Source organism: Palaemon carinicauda, chromosome 9 (assembly GCF_036898095.1).
Source record: "Palaemon carinicauda isolate YSFRI2023 chromosome 9, ASM3689809v2, whole genome shotgun sequence".
Classification (NCBI taxonomy): domain Eukaryota; kingdom Metazoa; phylum Arthropoda; class Malacostraca; order Decapoda; family Palaemonidae; genus Palaemon; species Palaemon carinicauda.
Genome location: NC_090733.1, coordinates 102286606 through 102307830, shown reverse-complemented (window position 1 = coordinate 102307830; position 21225 = coordinate 102286606).

Below are 21225 nucleotides of genomic sequence, written 5' to 3'. Positions count from 1 at the left end.
AAGGAAAAATACCCCAGTGAGGAAAGGAAATAAGGAAATAAACACAATACTAGAGGAGTAAGGATCAATCATAGTATGATATGTTACGAGCAGTAACAACAATAATGATAGATCTTTCATAAATAACCTATAAAAAGAGACTCATATCAGCCTGTTCAACATAAAAATATTTGTTGGAAATAGCTCAGAATATTACTACGGCAACTAATCGATCTAATAACAGTAATGATAAAAATAGAAGGTTTTATACATTTATCTTTAAGAAAGGTTACGTATATTTGTTCTATATAAAGGTTATACACCCCAAATAGTCATATGAAAGCAATTACAGAAGGGTTGAATAAATGAAATAAACAAGATATTAACAAAAGGTGATGAATATATAAGCGGAATTCACAGGTGTCACTTATCTAACTTATGTAGAGAGATTATCAGATTTTGTTTTCGTGCACAGGGTATACAGTATATTAGGAAATTATTGAAGCAGAGTAAATTGGCGGAGTAGGTTAAAATCTCGGTGGCATGAGATAAAAAAAAAAAAAAAAAAAACCTATAATATGAGATGATTTTATTTTTTCCTTCTGTATATGAGGGAGGAACTGTAAATTTGACATACGTTACGCAATAATTTATTAGTCTTCATTAATCAGTTTAGATAGTAATGTATATGATAGTATTATTATTATTATTATTATTATTATTATTATTAGCTAAGCTACAATTCTAGTTGGAAAATCAGGATGTTATAAGCCCAAGAGCCCCAGCAAAGAAAAATAGCCCAGTGAGGAAAGGAAATGAAGAAATAAATAAAATACAAGAGGGCTCAATCATGGAAAAATAGCCCAGTGAGGAAAGGAAATAAGGAAATAGATACACTACAAGAGAAGTAATGACGAATTGAAATTAATATCTTACGAGCAGTGACAACATCAAAATAAACCTTTCATATATTATCTTTTTCAAATCAGCTCCACCTCAAATTTTATATTAATGTCTCTCAATATAGAATTTGAATAGTGATCAATGTAAACATTGCTTTTTGTTACTAACCTTTATAATAGCATTTGACTGTTAAAAGTATGATAACAAAAAATAAACACACACAATAATTTTAATAATTCTAATAATAGCAATAATAATAATTTTGATAATTTCAATAATAACAAGAATTTTAGTAATCTTGATAATAATATTGATGAAAATAATGATTTGATAATTATAATGATAATAATGACCTTAATAATCTTCAGGATATAAATAATTTTGATAGTAGCAATGATTTTGATAATCTTAATGATAATGATAATTCTAATAATTTTATTAAGAATAATGCTTTTAATAATTTTAGCAATAATGATAATTTTCATGATAGTAATATGATTATTTCTAAGCCGAACAAGGGTTTGGTTTTGCCTACTTTGAACCAGAGAACATTGTTTCTGCCTAAAACTATTAGAGTTGAAATTACAGCTCCAAGTGAAATATTGTGGCAAAGCAAAGAAAACAATTGAGAAGAAGAAGCAGCTGTGAACTTTGAATCAACTTCGGTGAGAAAGTTCCTGAGCGTTATACTTAGAAGAAAAGCGACAACTTTTGGGAAATCCAAGCTCTAATGGCTGGATATTTTTGGGTGTATCTCCTAATTACCTTTGAGACTTTAACTTTAGATGTACATTTTAATAGTCTTCTAAATAGTCTTCAGTGTCCAGTTATAAATCTGTAATGATAATGGTGGCTTTGTTATTTAAAACGATGAAAAATAAATATTTTTCTATACAGAAAGAATAATCCCTCCTTAATATGAGAAACTTTTAGACCATTTCACAGCAACAGTATGTGCATGTATATGGCTGTGTTTGTATGTATATAAATATATACTAATATGTATATATATATATGTATATATATATATATATATATATATATATATATATATATATATATATATATATATATATATATATATACAAATATATACATATATGTTTATAGTGTATATATATGAATATGTTATATATATGGAAGTTTGTATATATTGGCTATATTCATATAGCATATATATATATATATATATATATGTGTGTGTGTGTGTGTGTGTGCGTATGCATATATATCTGTGTATATATATATATATATATATATATATATATATATATATATATATATGTATGTATATATATATATATATATATATATATATATATATGTGTGTGTGTATGTATACACATATATATATATATATATATATATATATATATATATATATATATATACAGAGATAAATGTGCGTGTAAATATATACATGTACATGAATACAGAGTAAGAGTAACTAGAGGCTTAAAAGGCGAATGAAAAATGTCTTGTAAGAAAACAAAAGTAATAAGTATGTGAAAGAAACGTGTAAATCAAACTGTAATTGAAAAATAAAAAGACCTTTACTATATCACAAGTAAGATTAAAATAAGTAAGAGAGGGAAAAAAAGAAAGTAAGACCTCTCTTCAAAGAATAAAGTAAAAGGTTCCAAAATGAATAGAATCTCAGAAAGAGAGAAGAGCCGGACAAAAAAATATATAAAGTCTTGGTTGCATAAATGTTACACAATCAACGCGTCTGCAATTCAGATCGCTGGTTACACCGCGATTTGTATACGAAGTGAAAACGAAATTCTCAGGTACGGGCTGACTTAACAAAAGGTTGGATAGAATCCGATGAAAATCTTTTTTTCTTACATTTCTCTGTGAAAGTTGATGCGGTTTTTTTTTTTTTTTTTTTTTTTTTTTTTTTTTTTTTTTTTTTAGAAAAATAACGTTTTATAATCTTTTGCGCTTCTCTTGTTCTCTATTGTTTGTTTGGAGACGTGAAGAATTTTTTTGTTTTTTGTTTTTGAGTTTTTGATGATTAAAAGAAAAGTAAGTCGAAGAGGTATTTCTATTTGACCTCAAGTGAACGTAAAAAGTCAGAATCCAGAGTTTTCTGTTTATAGTCCAGGCTTCATCCAATTGCCTTTCTGTTCTTTTTTCCAGCATACACAAATATACTGTAAATCTTTAATATCCAAGAAATAATAATAATAATAATAATAATAATAATAATAATAATAATAATAATAATAATAATAATAATAAATCAATTGAACAAAACTTGAAAATAACCCTTTCCTATGTTGCAGGAAGGAACATTTGAAAGTATAAAGTTAACGAATGTATGATTGATAAATAACTACATGATGGAGTCTAGTGAGTCGCTGTGGTATCTTACTTAGAGTGCAATTGATTATAGAATTATTCCCGTAGCTAAGCATGTGATGTCTTTTTTTTAATTTGTCCCCCTGGCCTCCAAGAAAAGGGGGCCTCCAAAACAGGGTCATAAAATAGAAGTATTTAAGTATACATTTAAAATTAGCACCAGGTCAGCAGGGTACGGGATTATTGGCTCCACGGGCCCCAAAATCTTTAGCTTTGCCCCTGTATGGAAGTCATGGATAAATGAATTGTTTCCGGGGGAATGGATGGGAAGAAATAGTTGTCCCTTTGTTTGAAAGGAAATTCGACTTCTTTCATAAAAGCAAAAGTATTTTCCTTTGTCCAATGCCTTGTAAAAAGTGTAACATAGACTTAAGACCAGAAGAAGGTATTTACGATAAAAGGTGAATATTGATTTCAAATTCTCTCTTTCAGTGCTTTTATGAAGAAAACCTCACATGTATTACAAATATAAATATAATAGTACATGTAAAAGGGAGTTGAGACAAGATTACACATTGTCTTCATACAATAAAAGTTTTTTTTGGTAGGATAAGAAAATCAATTAAAGAAAGACAGATTCATTTGTGGACGTTAATTAGTCCTAATAAGAAAAGGAATATTTAATCTAAATAAAAACCCGATCGGAAAACCATTAGATAAATATTTATCTAAAAAAGAGTGAGAGTATGATTATAAATGAAGTGGGGCGGATAAAGCAATAAATTCCATAAGTAAGATATTGAATCATATAGTATTCCAAGGTAAATTGTGATAATGGTTAGATTTAGAGTACGTTAACCAAAAGAAGATTGCAAAATAAGGGAAAATTAAAACTAGTACTAATAATATAAGGGTTTTAGATCATATAAATCGGTTAGTAAGGTTATCTACCTTACCAAAATATGAATATTGTAAAGGATTGGAATATATTCTCTGATATGAATAGATCTCATTCAAAAGTTGAGAAACCTGGAGATACTAAGATACAGTAAAAATAAAATGGGGGGGGGGGCCGTTGGCAAAGTTTTGAAAAAATGGTATCAGTAGTATTATTGATGTCTTAATATCGAGGAGACAATGTCGAAGTGAAACTCAAATGGCAGGAATGATGAAATGATTAACGAGTAGCATTGAAGCGTGTGGTGCAGTTCGTGTTGGTGCAGTGGACGTGCTGCTAGTAAGCCTTCCATGTAAGTTTCCTGAAAGCTTTATAAGCTATAAACTGGTTTAAATTCGGAGATTTGATAGTGAAGAACACAAGAGCCATTTAAACCTGACCTTGGAATTTTCTGTAAATTTCTGAGAATTATCATAAACGTTAAGGATGACTTTATTTGAATTTTATGAAACTCAGTAGAAATATATCCCAGACTACAAATAATTCGTAAGTAGTGACTCTATTCTGTCCTAAAATAAGGGGGGAGATGGGCCAGGTGATTATTAAAGATATTATCGTTATTATTATTATTATTACTGAAATTTTTGTGATAATGAAGGAACTAAGGTGTTTGTATATCTTCTCTTCTTATCAATCAATGAACGTTAAGGTAAAGCGTTCAGTGTATTAATAGGGGAAGAATATTATTAGCTTATGTTGTGATAAAAAATGCAACTAAAAAGCCAGTAAATGGCCAGCAGCTCCTTTAGGAGAAGGACACTCCAAAATCAAATCATTGTCCTCGTGTCATGGGTACCATGGCTTGAGTGTACAATCAGGCAAACTATTCTATCGGTTTCTTTATTTCCTTTCCTCACTGGGCTATGTTCCCTGTTGGAGCCCTTAAGCTTATAGCATCCTGCTTTTCCAATTAGGGTTGCAGATTAGCTAATAATAATAATAATAATAATAATAATAATAATAAAAATAATAATAATAATAATAATAATAATAATAATAATAATAATAATAATAATAATAATAATAATAATAATAATAATAATAATAAGAGTGAATTAAACAGAACTTGAAAATAACACTTTCCTATGGTGCAGAAAGGAACATTTGAAAGTATAAAGATAATATATATATAATTGAATAAATAACGGCAAGATGGAATTGAATGAGTCACTATAGCATCTTGCTTGGAAATTAATTGATTACAGAATCAGTCCCGTAGCTAAGGATGGGATGTATTTTTGAAAATTGTCCCCAGGGCCTCCAAAAATTGGTGCCTCCAAAACAGGATAAGAAGATAGAATTATATAAGTATACATTTAGAATTAACACCAGCTCATCAGTGTAAAGGGTTATGAACCCTTCTTTACTAAGCTCCTCGGGGCCACAAAATCTTTAGCTTTGCCCTTGTATGGAAGTCGTGGAAATGAATAGATTCGGTGGAATGGGTGGGAGGAATAGTTGTCTGTTTGTTTGAATGAAAACACAATTTCTTTAATAAAAAAAGAAAAAGAAAAAAAATTTTCCATTGACTTTTAAAAAGCGTAACCTGGTCTTAGGATAAATCGGAATAAGGTATTTACGATAAAAGGTTAATATTGATTTAGAGTTATCTCTTTCACATGTTTTACAAATATAATCATAATAGTATTTGTAAAAGAGGTTTTGAGACAAGATTTTCCATTGTCTTCATACAACAACTTTCTTTTTTTTTGTAGAATCAGAAATTTAAAAAAAAAAAAAAAAGACAGGCTAATTGGTGGGTGTAGATTAGCCTTAGTAAGAGAAAATATTTAAACTAAATTAAACTGTATCGGTAAACTAGTAGATAAAAATTCCTGTAAAAAAAGAGTGAAAGTATGTTTATAAAGGATGAAGGGCGGATAAAGCAATAAATTACACAAGTAAGTTATTGAATCACATAGTATTCTAAAGTAAATTGTGATAATAGTTAGCTTTAGAGTACGATAACCAAAAGAAGATTACAAAATAAGGGAAAATGGAAACTAGTACTAATAATGCAAGGGATTCAGATCATATGAATCGGTTAGTGGGGTTATCTACCTTTATGGAAACTAAAATATGAATATTGTAAAGGATTGGAATACATTTTCTGATATGAATAAATCTTATTAAAAAGCTGAAAAACATGGTACTAAGATACAGTGAAAAAAAAAAAAAGTTTTAAAGTTTGAAAAAAAAGGTATCAGTAGTATTATTGATGTCTTAATAACGAGGAGACAATGTCGAAGTAAAACTCAAATGGTCGAATATAAAAGTTAACCGAAAACGTGCAGGAAAGATGAAATTATAAACGAGGAGCATAGAAGTGTGATGCAGTTCGTGTTGGTGCAATGGACGTGCTGCTGGTGAGCCTTCCATGTAGGTTTCCTGAAAACTCTCCATGTTATAAACTGGTTTATATTCGGAGAGTTGATAGTGAAGAACAAAAGAGCCAGTTCAAACTAACCTTGGAATTTTCTGTAAACCTTTAAGAATTATCATAAACGTAAAGGATGACTTTATTGTAATTTTATGAAATTCAGTAGAAATATATCCCAGACTACAAATAATTCATAATTAGTGACTCTATTCTGACCTAAAATAAGAGCCAGGTGATGATTAAAAATATTATCGATATTATTAGAATTATTATTATTAATGAAATTTTTATGATAATCAAGGAACTACGGTGTTTGTATATGTTCTCTTCTTATCAATCAATGAACATTAAGGTAAAGCGTTCAGTGTATTAATAGGGGAAGAATATCATCAGCTTATGCTGTGATAAAAATGCAACTAAGAAGAAAGTAAATGGCCAGCAGCTCCTTCGGGAGAAGGACACTCCAAAATCAAATCAATGTCCCCGTGTCCTGAGTAGCGCCACAGTCTCTGTACCATGGCTTGAGGGTACACTCAGGCAAATATTTTATCCGTTTTTTTATTTCCTTTCCTCAATGTGCTATGTTCCCTGTTGGAGCCCTTAACCTTATAGCATCCTGTTTTTGTTTTGCTTTTTTCAATTAGGGTTGTAGCTTAACTAATAATAATAATAATAATAATAATAATAATAATAATAATAATAATAATAATAGGCTTTTATATTTTTTTACTTTATTTATTCTTGCATATAAGATACATATAAGAAGATGATAAAGGAACTAAGTCCTGCTATGGCAAACATATTTGACAAAGCAAATGTTTTGAAATATCATGAATAATATATTGACAATTTAACTATTTTAAAATACAGTAAATAATATGTTATGTACAATAAGCTGGTAAACTCCGTTTAAAAAATGCAAAATAAACCAAAATTCAATTATTGTGTTTGAACAACAGAAAAGGTTCACTTAAAACAATAATCTAAAATATGAAACTTAAAGTAATAAAAAAATCTGAAATATGAAACACCACTACCATAAATACAAACACCTTGTTATATTTTTTTTACAAGATTACGCTTAGCGATTACTGCAAACTCATTTATCAAAAATATGCAAAAATAATTGATAAAAATTATATTAAAGGAAACCTAATATTGAGAAACTACCAAATGTTTATACTTCCTCTTTAAAGTTATAACAGCCTGAAGCTTTAAAAGTTCATGAGGTGGTTCGTTTAACAGTCTGCACGTCTGAAACAAAGCAGACTGCTTCTCCACCTCCACCCTAACTGCCGGGAGATTGATCCCCACGCCCCTAGTACCATACGAGTGTGAAGGCAATACTAGGGCATGATACTCACTGAAAATGCCAGACTCTCTATGAAAAACATCGTGAATAAATATTTGTATACATCATAAAATTTCATTAAATACACTTTTTGTACATGTCACTAGTTCTCATCAAATGTACACCATTCTCATCATGCTTAACCATCAGAATGTTCCTTAGTATTTTATTGAGAGAGAGTTTAATATTATGGAGGTTAATCTCAGGAACATCACCTCAAATGATAACATTTTGTATTATTATAAGGTACACCAAGGAACAATACATGGTGATAAGAGCAGACTGAGGCGCAAGTGAGGAAATTGGATAAAAACACCTTGTATTTTGCTTAATTCACTAAAAAGCTTCAGCTGAGTGTAAATTAAAACCTAACTTATCTATAACGATGCCCAAGGACCTGACACAGGAGAGCCACTCAATCTTAACTCCGTTAAAATGCATGTCTGGCAAGCTTTCAACATATCTTGGTGTGATCAATATTAATATCGTTTTTTCAACATTAGGAATTAGTCTATTATTCTGGAGCCAATTTCCAAGTTCAGCAGTCAGTATATTTATTTTATTAATGCACAATTGCAGTGATTTTTCTCTAATATGAAAAACCGTATCATCTGCGAATAGAACTTTCTTTGCAATCTTTATGTCTACAATATCGTTGATAAAAATATTGAATAGAAGAGGTCCTCAAACAGAACCCTGTGGTAACACAAAATTTATAGATCCAGTATCAGACACATGGCCATCAATACAAAAATGCTGCCTTTGGTTACTCAAGTATGACAAGAGGAAGGTATTGACAACACCTCTAAATCCTCTAATTGATAACTTAAGGGAGAAGGACATTCCTATCCACAGTATCGAAAGCCCTCTTTAGATCTAATAAAAAGTGCTATCGTACAAGACTTCTGGTTAAAAGTGTGTAAGATATCACTTGCAGCCTTAAAGATAGCAGTAGTAGTGCTATATGGTTTTCTAAAACCGAAATGAAGGTTCGAAAGTACATTTAAACGATCAATGAATGTGACCATACTTGAATGAGTTAAGAGTTCAAAAATCTTATTTTTAGTAGTTAAAGTTGTAATGGGTCTATAATTACTCATTTTTGTTACACCACCTGACTTAAACACTGGGATAACCCGCCAACCTTAAGGAGATCAGGGCACAAGTCTTGAGAAATGCTCATTTTATATAAGTGTCCTATGATAGGTCCAATAGTATCACGAACTTATAGGAGTAGATTGAGCTTAATATCATTTAAACTATTTCCCTTATCTGACATTGCTCTCAATGTTGTACAGACTTCGCCCTCATCTGCTGGAGCAAAGAGGAATATGTGGTCAATTTGACAAATATTATCAAAACATGTAAGATTTATATCATGGGGCAGATTCTCAGTAAGACGTGAACCAATATTCCTTAAAAATAATTTTGAAAGAATTTGCTATTTGTGGATCTTCAATAACTGTCCCATCCTCCGTCATCACCCCTCGGACAGATTCCTTTACACCGTGCCGAAGCAGGGTACCGATGCTAGACCAGTTCTTCATGGTATCCCTCAAACTTACTCATACAATACCTCATCTTGATTTTATTTGTAACCCAAGTCAGTAAATTTTTTTACATAAAAAATTGTTGCTTATGAACCAACCCACGTTTCATGAGACTGAATAACTTGTACTTTTCCCATATACACCTCTTTAGTTCAGGAGTTACCACGGAGAACTAATTAGACTCCTCCTTGCCATCTTTCCTTTTATGGGAAAGCAGAATCATAACACTCAATCAATCTGTGGAAAAACTCATTTAAAGCAACATTAGAATCATGTGCTAAAAACACCTGCAGGAAACATGAGTTTGACACTCTGTCAACAAACATCAGGATGGTATTTACATTAATTAGTCTAGACTGTGTAGTCTTTACAATGGTTATACAATTATTTCAAAACATGCAATATATTGGAAAATGGTATGTCAAAGAAACCAGCACAACTCCAGATGAATGATTAGTCCATATCTTAAATTTAGTCCAGATGTGATTAATCAAAGAAAATTGTGTAATACTATTTAAAAACACATCAATGAAGGCCAACCTTAGTGGATTGAAAAGATCTGAATTAAAATCACCAGTTACCAAAATCGTATCTTGGACAGGGAATTTATTGATCACTTGACTGAAATATATTTCATTTAAAAGTACTGCATTAGCACAAGTGAAGCGATAAACATAACAAATAAGATACCAAAATTACCACCCATTAGATAAAATGTAATGACCTTCATAACATTATTGACAAATCTAAAATCCTGAATAACCTCTATGTTCAACATTTCATCATAAAAAACTTGATTCCTCCACCAAAGTTATCCTCTTATTTGTTGACCTGCATTTATCCACCTATATCAAATGCACAGTCAGAGGTATCGGAAAGCTACGTCTCTACGAACACCAAGACTGTGAATTTAAACTCAAAGTTGCAGAGAAATGCCACAAACTTGCAAAGCTCCTTCTACAACTCCTTGCGTTAAAGGTGAACATAGGAAAAATGCAACTCGAATGAACATATTCTGTTTTAAAGTTTATTGTGATGTCGTATGAACACTTGATGTATGGGATATCAACTTTTCACCCAGATTAAGTTGAGGGGGAACGGGGTCCAATCAAAATTCATCCATTACAAAGACCAGTTACTAATATGCATTATTCAGTGCTTGAGAGCCTATTTTTAAATTCTTAGATTACCAGAAGGTGTCGAACAGTTTTATAGTTTGTGATAATAATAATAATAATAATAATAATAATAATAATGATAATAATAATAATAATAATAATAATAATAATAATAATAATAATAATAATAATAATAATGCATCTAATTCATAACCACATACTGTAGACTTACCTGGTAATTACTATATCATCTGGAAGATTACTTGAAAATAATCGTATTATCTTAAGAGAATTGATTGATCTTTCCTATTGTAAAAAGGATTATCATCTGGTCTAAGACTCTGATGTGAATTATTTACTTTTTGTATTTTTTTTTAACTCTTTTATAATATATTCTTACTTTGAATTCTACGTACAACCATTTTTTATGGCATTTCTTTCTTCCACTTTCTTTCTATAATGGATTTTACTCTTCATCTGCAATTTCCAGACTTACTCTCATTTCTTTTTATATTACAGTATTTACGGCTTCCTCTGTTTCCTGTTTTTGCTCTTATCTCTCTGGCATTGCACCCAGAGACGTATATACATACATACATACATACATTCATATATATATATATATATATATATATATATATATATATATATATATATATATATATGTATATATATATATATATATATATATATATATAGAGAGAGAGAGAGAGAGAGAGAGAGAGAGAGAGAGAGAGAGATATTATATATATATATATATATATATATATATATATATATATATATATATATGTGTGTGTGCGTGTGTGTGTGTGCGTATAATTCCCTTTCAATCTGATCAGACTTTTCCCTTGATATTTTTACATGTATTTCCCCTAGTTACACCGCTCTTATCCACCATTTCCTCTTACTCCCCAACCATATCATCAGTTTACATTATTCTCTTTCTTCCATTCCTCCTCCGCCACCTCCATTCTACGAGAAAGACGTGTGGGAGGTGGGTTGCAATAACCCGCCGGTAACTGCAGGTAGTCCCGTCAGGTTTAGCGTGACTGCGGACCGCCCAGCGGAAATAGGACCCATGGAAGGAAAAAATGGGTGAGCTAAATGGGGGTAATGGGTGGAGTTTATGATGTTGGAACGTTGCCCTTAGCTTTGTTGGGAAAGAAAATAAATAAACAAATAAGTGAACCAAGGGAAAAAAGGGGGACTTAGATTTGAAGTTTTTCCTTTTCATGCTTTCTTGAATTATTTTGTATTTTTTTCACAATAATTTTAATTGATTTCTTAGGACAGTTTCCTTCTCTTCCTCTTGATTATACTGCTTTTTTTTTATTAGCATGTGTGGTATATTTTATGTAAATAGTCCCTCACTGTGATGTTTCGATAGGCTTTTGAAATGTTTTATTATTTAATTTTGAATAACATTTTCACCACATAATTGCTTGTTTAGAAATATAAATATAATGGAATTGGTGATTCCAGCAATGGCCCCACTTCTTCCCTGTGCCATTCAACCATTCTTGACTGTGATCTTGATCCACTTGAGAAAATTTCCTACCCGATAACTTCATTACAAAATTTCCATTCTTGAACGCTTGGTGGACTTGCTTTGTTTTAAAGGCCGGTCATGAATGGCAGAGGCAAGGGACAGGGACAATGTCCTAGAGGCTGACCATATATCAATATGATCAACGCTCAAGCCCCCTCTTCACCCAAGCTATGACCATAGAGGGCTGGGCAGTGGCTGTTGATGACTCAGCATGTAGACCTATAGATTCCCCTAAGCCTCTCATCCTTAGCTCACACAGATAATGAGGTTACAGACAGCAGAACGCCAGGCAGGGACATTTCCAATAGGTTTCAAATAGGTTCAATTATTATTATCATTATTATTATTTCTTGCTAAGCTACCACCTTAGGTGGAAAAGCAGGATGCTATAAGCCCAATGGCTCCAACTGGGAAATAGCCCAGTGAGGAAAGGAAATAAGGAAATAAATAAACTACAAGAGTTGTAATTAACAATTAAAATAGAATATTTTAAGAACAGCAATAACATCTTTCATATATAAACTATAAATACTTTAAAAACACAAGCCAAATATGTACATAATTATTATTATTATTATTATTATTATTATTATTATTCGACAAGCTACAACACTAGTTGGAAAAGCAAGATGCTATAAGCCCAAGGGGTCTAACAGGGAAAAATATCTCGATTAATAAAAGAAATAAGGAAATAAATAGACTATATGAGAAATAGTTAACAATTAATAAAGATTTTAAAAACATTAACAGCATCAAAACGTATATTTCATGTATAAACTATAAAAAGATTTTGTTAGCCTATTCAATATAAAAAGATTTGCTGCAAGTTTGAACTTTTGAAGTTTTAACGATTCAACTACCCGATTAGGAAGATCATTCTACAACTTGGTCACAGCTGTAGTAAAACTTCTAGAATACTGTGTAGTATCGAGCCTCATGATGGAGAAGGCCTGACTATTAGAATTAACTACATGCCTTGTATTGCGAACAGGATAGAACTGTCCGGGAAGATCTGGATATAAAGGATAATCAGAATTATGAAAAGACAAATGCAACATGCATAACGAGGTAATTAAACGACGGGGCCAGAGATTAATATCTAGATCAGGAATAAACAATTTAATGGGCTGTAAGTTCCTGTCCAACAAATTAAGATGAAAATCAGCAGCTGAAGACCACACAGGAGAAAAATACTCGAAACAAAGTTGAATGAAAAAAATTAAAACATTGTTTCAGAATAGATTGATAACCGAAAATCTAAAGACTTTCTAAATAAGCCATTTTTTTTTTTTTTTTTTTTTTTTTTTGTGGAATTGAAGAAGACACCAACTTAATGTGTTTCTCAAAAGTAAATTTGTTGTCGACAATAACACTTAAAATTTAAAGTCATATAGGGTTAAAAAAAAACCTTATCAAAGCTGAGATCTGGATGTTGAGGACCTACTGTCCTTGATCTACTTACAATCATACTTTGGGTTTTGTTAGGATTCAACTTCATGCCTCATAATTTGCATCATGCACTAATTTTAGCTAGATCTCTATCAAATGATCCAACAGCCCCAGATCTACATTCAGGATATGGAATTTATACAAAGAGAGTAGCATCATCTGCATATGCAGTAAGCTTGTTTTCTAGGCCAAACAACAGGTCATATGTATATACTGTAGTATAAAAGTAATTGGCCAAGAACACTACCCTGAGGAACACCAGATATCACATTCCTATACTCACTATGGGGCCCATCAACAATAACTGTTTGCGATCTATTACTTAAAAATTCAATAATGATGCTAAGAAACGACCCACCCACTCCCAACTGTTTGAGTTTGAAAACAAAGGCCTCTGGATTAACAAGGTCAAAGCCAACACTTAAATCAAGGCCAAACATACGAATTTCCTATCCATAATCAAGGGATATCTGTACAGCACTGGAGATTTTAAGAAGGGCATCATATGGTCCAAGGCCTTTACGAAAACTAGATGGCAAACTAGGGAACAGATAATTACCTTCAGCAAACCTATTAATACGTTTTGCCAAAAGACGTTCAAAAACTCTAGATAATATGAGAGTTATGGAAATTGGGTAATAAGATAGAATAATGTGACTGAGTGTACCTTCAAGCAAGAGAACTCTACCCCAAGACAGTGGAAGACCTTGGTACAGTGGCTCTGGCACTACCCAAAAGTAGAGAACAATGGTTTAATTTTGGAATGTCCTTCTAGAAGAACTGCCTACATTAACTAAAGAGTCCCTTCTACCCTTACTAAGAGAAAAGTAGCCACTGAACAATTACATTACAGTAGTTAAACCCTTGAGCGAAGAGGAATTGTTTGGTAATCTCAGTCTTGTCAGGTGTATGAGGCCAGAGGAGAATATGTAAAGAATACGCCAGAAGAGAATGGTCCAATGTATACTGTCTGGCCAGTCAAAGGACCCAATAATTCTTTAGCGGTAGTATCCCAACGGGTGGCTGTTGCCCTGGTTAGATAGAGAGTTCCCCATCTAGCATAGTTAGTATTATCATTCTCTTAAAGGCTACGCTTGTAGGCCCCATGCTTTAATAAACTGTAGAAGGATGCTCACCAAATCCACGCAGTGCAATCAAAACTGTGCATTTTGGTTTTTATACTATAATTGTTCATAAAATGTTTCCAAGTTTTTAATTTTTCCTCCAGATATGGTATCTATTAGTTCCTTGATGTCATAATTTTGGGCTTGAAATTTGTTGTGAACGTTATCTTCTAGGTCCAATAATCTCAATTTGATTTAGACAATATTTTGTAAATTTCTTATTACTAACTCTTCATTTGAGATATTCTACTATCATTATCATTTACATCATATTATATATTCTAAGTTCTTAAAGGATGAAGCCCTCTTTTTTTTTTTAACAATAGTTAATCTTTAAAACTATATCTTATACGTGTTTAAGTTTTTAAAGGGTGGTACCAACTTTTTTTTCACTAGAATTAATTCATAAAACTCTAAATTCTTTTCATTTCACCACCCAGCAAATCACATGACGTTTTCTTTTATTCTGAAATCCAAACACCCTATCCTAACATAAGTAACTGTCAGTTTTCATAAGTTAAAAGCACTAACTCACTTCATCCTTAAGTCTCTTAGTATTGAATATTCAAAATATTTCTTTCCTATCTCCCCGTGGCACATCTCAGCTCTATTCGTTTATTCCAGATGCCAATCATCATTTTATATTGTTAACACAGATTTTGCTTCATGTTGTCAATATAGCAAGCATTGATGGAGCAGCAATTTTCCGGAGAGATATTTTCATTTCATGAATACTTCTGGATGTAAACGGATATGTATTCATACATGCAGATAAGAGTGTGCATTTATAGGCTTTATATATAAACTAAACACATATGTATATATAATGCACGTACATACATACACACACGCACACACACACACACACATATATATATATGTATATATATATATATATATATATATATATATATATATATATATATATATATATATATATATATATACAGTATATATATATATATGATGAATTTTTTGGCACATTCAAACGTGTTTTTCATATTTCAAATAAGCCATATATATTAATACATTAAAGTCTGGGTTCTCTTAACGACCTCGGAATCAGAGCCCCAGGCAAAATCACTCAAAGACTATAGTATCAGACCGGTTGGGATTTGCACCCTGGTCCAGGATACCTGTATACCATGCCAGGTCTGATACTATAGTCTTTGAATGATATCGTCTGGGGCTCTGATCCCGAGGTCGTTAAAAGAATCCAGACTTCAATGTATTAATATATATGGCTTATTTGATATATATATATATATATATATATATATATATATATATATATAAAATATATATATATATACACGTGTATATCTATCTATCTATCTATCTATCTATCTATCTATATATATATATATATATATATATATGCATATATATATATATATATATATGCATATATATATATATATATGCATATATATATATATATATATATATATATATATATATATATATATGCATATATATATATATATATATATGCATATATATATATATATATATATATATATATATATATGCATATATATATATATATATATATATATATATATATATATATATATATATATGTGTGTGTATATTTATATACATATGTGTGTGTATACTAAAATTCATATACAAGTAACATCATTGTAGCAGTAACTCTTTGGCTGTAGCTGTTAACCAGGTCTATATGTCGCAGTCGAGTAACCTACAGTATTGTTTAGGTGAGATTGATCTGAGGTTTTCAGTATTTCTAGAACAGAGAGAGAGAGAGAGAGAGAGAGAGAGAGAGAGAGACTACGAGTAAGTTCGAAGTGACAAACCTTACGAACAGACCAGAACGTAACCTTTCCCCCCAACCTCCATAAGAAATTCAAGGTTGTGGAGCATGTTAGGCATAGGTTTAGGTTTAGGCCTACCAAGTACTGTCTATTTGTTTCCTCGGGTAACGTAAGGAGAGAAACAAATACCACTGTTATTAACAAAGGAATAATCCCTCTCCTATCAATATGGAGGTTTATCTAACTGTGTAAGATTGTGACGATACAAAGTTTTGATTTTGACACAACTATCAATAATGAGATTCATCTATTTAACATTGTGACGTTATAAAGATTTGTATTTTCATTATAACGTATATTCATAAGGCTTTTTATTCTTCTATGTGTGATACTAATCAGGTGTATAATGATATAATTAATTATATTATTTCAATTATACAATCAAAATACACATTCAAAAAAAGAAAAATAATAATTTTGATCGGTAATTCTCCGTAGATATATACGGTTCTCACTCTCAGACGTATTTCAGAAAGAAAGACAACAGTAATTTTTACCTTACTTTGTTATTGTCTTATAACGGTTGGTCACCGTAATGTCACTTCTTAACGTCAATATATCTGCTTTTAAACCAGTAACTGCCTGGCAACATCTATTCCAGGATTTTTACCGGTTTATTCATTTATTTATTTATTTAATTTTTTTTTTCCAATGTTTAAGTGTTCGGAGCCCGAATTAATAAAATCAGGAAAACAAATGCATATAGTTTAGTTTAACATTACAGTGAAAATTAGCATCAGTGTAAATCAAGCCGAAACTCGGAAGAAAAAAAATATTATTGTAGCTTGTAACAAGAAACAGTTATTAACCTTAGTTACCACCAAGCTGTTACTTGAAGGCTATAGAAATACCAAGATATAGTTATATAACACTTTTTTATTTATTCATCTTTCGTGATGAATTACTGTGTATATCCTAATAAAGTTTCTGCTCCTTTAAATGAATGTTTTTTATCAATGAAGTTTTAAGAATAATTTATTGGAATTATGCAGCATTATATCCAGTAAAATATTTGACATTAAATATCTAAGTTTCGTGAAAACTTATAGGACGAATATTTCCAGTAAACTATATTATTATTATTATTATTATTATTATTATTATTATTATTATTATTATTATTATTATTATTATTAATTGCTATGCTACAATCCTAGTAGGAAAAGCAGGATACTATAAGCACTGAGGCCCCAACAGGGAAAATAGCCCAGTGAGGAAAGGAAACAAGGATAAATAGAATATTTTAAGAACAGTAACAATATTGAAATAAATATTTCCTATATAACTATAAAAACTTTAATAAAACCAGAGGAAGAGAAAAAAAGATGGAATAGTGTGGCCGAGTGTACCCTCAGGCAAGAAAACTCTAACCCAAGAGATTGGAAGACCAGTGTGACGGCCGAGAGATGGTTGTGACTCAAAAACAGGATGAAAGCAACTGAGTGAGTTTATTATAGAACACTCTCCTTTATATACAAAACCTCAAGGCAACAAGAAATTTCTTGTTCAAAATCAACACCGTTACCGATGAGCAAAACAGACATGTTTATTCAGGCTCTTTTTAGTGCGAGGGAAGAGTGAAGATACAAGCATAATATCTACACAAAATGAACTATGTACGATCATGTGACACACGGTTGGTACATGGCTCCCCCCCTAAAAATTTTATACTCTACGTGTTAAATAGGGCACCCTGATCTAGAGAGGCATATTGTAGGTAAGTCATCTGGCAGGAGATGAGCAGGTTTTAAATGATCAATGGAGACCTAGTGTTCTTTGCCATGAATGTTTAGTAGGAATGCTTTCGGACTGTGTCGGATCACAAGGAAAGGGCCCGTGTAAGAGGGCGTTAGCGGTGGCTTGCTGGTGTCGTTGGGCAGGAAGACGTGCGTTGCAGAGTGCAAATCTGTCGGTATGTGATGCTTCACTGAGGCTTGTAAGTCTGGCGGCATGGAGTAAATTTTCCCACGACATGATGTATGCGCTGGAGATCGTCTGAAGAGGTTGTAAAAGGAAAAAATTTGGCAGTGTCGACCAACGGGTTACCATACACCATTTCAGCTACCGAGACGTCGAGGGCGTCTTTAGGAGTGGTCCTTAGTCCCAGGATAACCCAGGGAAGCTGAGTAAACCAGTTGGAATCCTTGCAGCGGCACATCAAAGCTGCTTTGAGGGTGCGATGAAAACGTTCAACCATTCCATTGGCAGCGGGGTTGTAGGCCCTTGTCTGATGTAGGGTGATGCCCAGGAGATTCCCTGATGATGTCCACAATTGAGAGGTGAAAATGGTTCCCCTGTCAGAAGTAATATGCTCAGGGATACCAAATCTAGCAATCCATCCTGAGAATAAAACAAATTTACATGAGGCGGACGTTGCAGTTTTCATGTGAATGGCTTCAGGCCAACGAGTGGAGCAGTCGATGACGGTAAAAAGGTAATGATGTCCTTGTGAATGTGTGCGAAACAGCGCTGAGGTTGAGGAAAGGGGCCCACTCTTGAATCCATGTGTCGATATACTTTGGGAGTTTGGCAAGAAGTACAGGCGGGACCCAATCCTTAGCATCCTTAGAAATGCCGTGCAAAATGAACTTCGTCTTCAGCAGCTGTGCGGTAAAACAGCACGAGGGATGTGAAAGGCCGTGAATGAAATCAAACACCTTCCGGCGCATGGGAGCAGGAATCCAAGGTTGCGGTCTACCAGTACTGACGTCACAGAGGAGGGTGGTGTTGGAGTCTTCGAGGGGGAAGTCTTCCCAATGGAGGGACGTGCAGGAAGTCCTACATGCTTGATACTCTGGATCCTGTCATTGGGCTTCAGCCAAGGCATTGTAATCCAATCCCAGTTGAACGGCAGCCAACGTATTTCTTGACAGGGCATCGGCAATGGGATTCATTTTCCCAAGGATGTATTGAAGGGTGCAATTTTATTCAGCCACGGTGGAGAGATGTCGGCGTTGACTGGCGGACCAGGCGTTAGACTGTTGAGAGAAAGCTTGCACCAGAGGTATGTGGTCTGTACGAATGACGAAGGGCGTACCTTCTAAGAAATGGCGAAAGTGATAGACAGCCAAGTACACCACCAGCTATTCGTGATCGAAGGTAGAATAACCTAATTCTGCCTTGGACAGATTTTTGCTGAAAAAGGCCAATGGGCGGGGCGAGCCGTTGACCACCTGCTCGAGTACTACACCAATAGCGATGTCGCTGGCATCAGTAGAGAAAAGGAGAGGGGTATGTGCGATAGGAAAAGTGAGAGCCGCAGCAGTTGATAGGGCCTTCTTTGCATTGCAGAAGGCCGCTTCTTGAAGGGAACCCCACTACAGGGCCTTTGGCTTGCCCTTGAGGGAGGCGTAGAGGGGAGCAAGAGTGACAGTAATGGCTGGCAGAAAACGGTGATAATAGTTGATCATGCCCAAGAATTCCTGCAAAGCTTTGACGGTCGAGGGCGTGGGGAAGTCCTGAACGTCTGCTACCTTCTCAACCTTCTCAGGGAGGGGATGGACTCCTTCAGGAGTGATGCAGTGCTCTAAGAACGACACTTCGTTGGCGCCAAAGGTACACTTGTCGTACCGGACTACAAGGCCGTTTTGTTGCAGGCGGTTAAGCACAATGTGCAGATGACGGAGGTGTTCCTCTTTTGAGGAGGAGAACACAAGTATGTCATCCACATAACATACACAGAAAGTGAGGTCCCCTAAGATGCCCTCCATGAGATGTTGAAACGTGGCCCCGGCATTACGAAGGCCAAAACAGGAGTAATTGAAGGTGTATGTACCAAACGGAGTGGTGATGGCGGTCTTGAGGATTTCTTCTGGGTTCATAGGCACCTGATAATACCCATTCCCGAGGTCGAGCGTGGAGAAAACCTTCACTTTGTGCAGTTAAGAGGTCACGTCGGCGATGTTTGGGAGGGGGTAGTGATCCAGGTCTGTTTGCATGTTCAGGCACCTGTAATCCCCGCACGGACGGAGGGAGTCGTCTTTCTTCAGAATGATGTGTAATGGTGACAACCATGGGCTGGAGGCCTTTTGGCAAAGGCTCATTTCCTCCATTTTGGCGTACGTCTGTTTGGCGGCTGCCAATTGATCCGGTGCCAGATGTCTGAATTTTGCGAAGAGAGGGGTTCCCGTTGTCTTGATATGGTGATAAAAACCCTGCTTGGCAGGGGCCGTGGGCGTTTGTCAAAGTTCTGGACAGAAAACTTCCGGGTACGACTTGAGAAGGTGGGTGCAGGCATCCGTGGGTGCGCTGATGTGGAGAGCGAGGTTGGAGGGGGCGGGTTGGAGAGGTGTCGACAAGAAAGTGGAAATGAGAGAGGAAATGCGTACCGAGGATTGGCAATGTGATGTCAGCAACGAGAAACTTGAATTTACCGTTTCCGAACGATAATGTGAGGTTCTCGTAACCGCAGGTGGGTATCGCAGATCGATTGGCAGCTACCAAGCGGACGCCAGCAGACGTAGACAGACTACTTCATGTCCTGGCAAAAGAGAACGACAAGCACCCATGTCTACCAAAAATCACACGCCCATTCCTGCATCATGTAAAAAGAAAGATTAGAAACACGGGAGGCCACCACCATGAGCGATGGCCTACTTACACGTTTTTTTGGCCACTAACAATCCTTGGCACATTTCTCCGCGGTTGCCCCAAACCTGAAGTGGTAGTAGCAAAACTGCAGCGGATGGGAGGTAGTAAATGGCTGTAGAAGTCATTGGT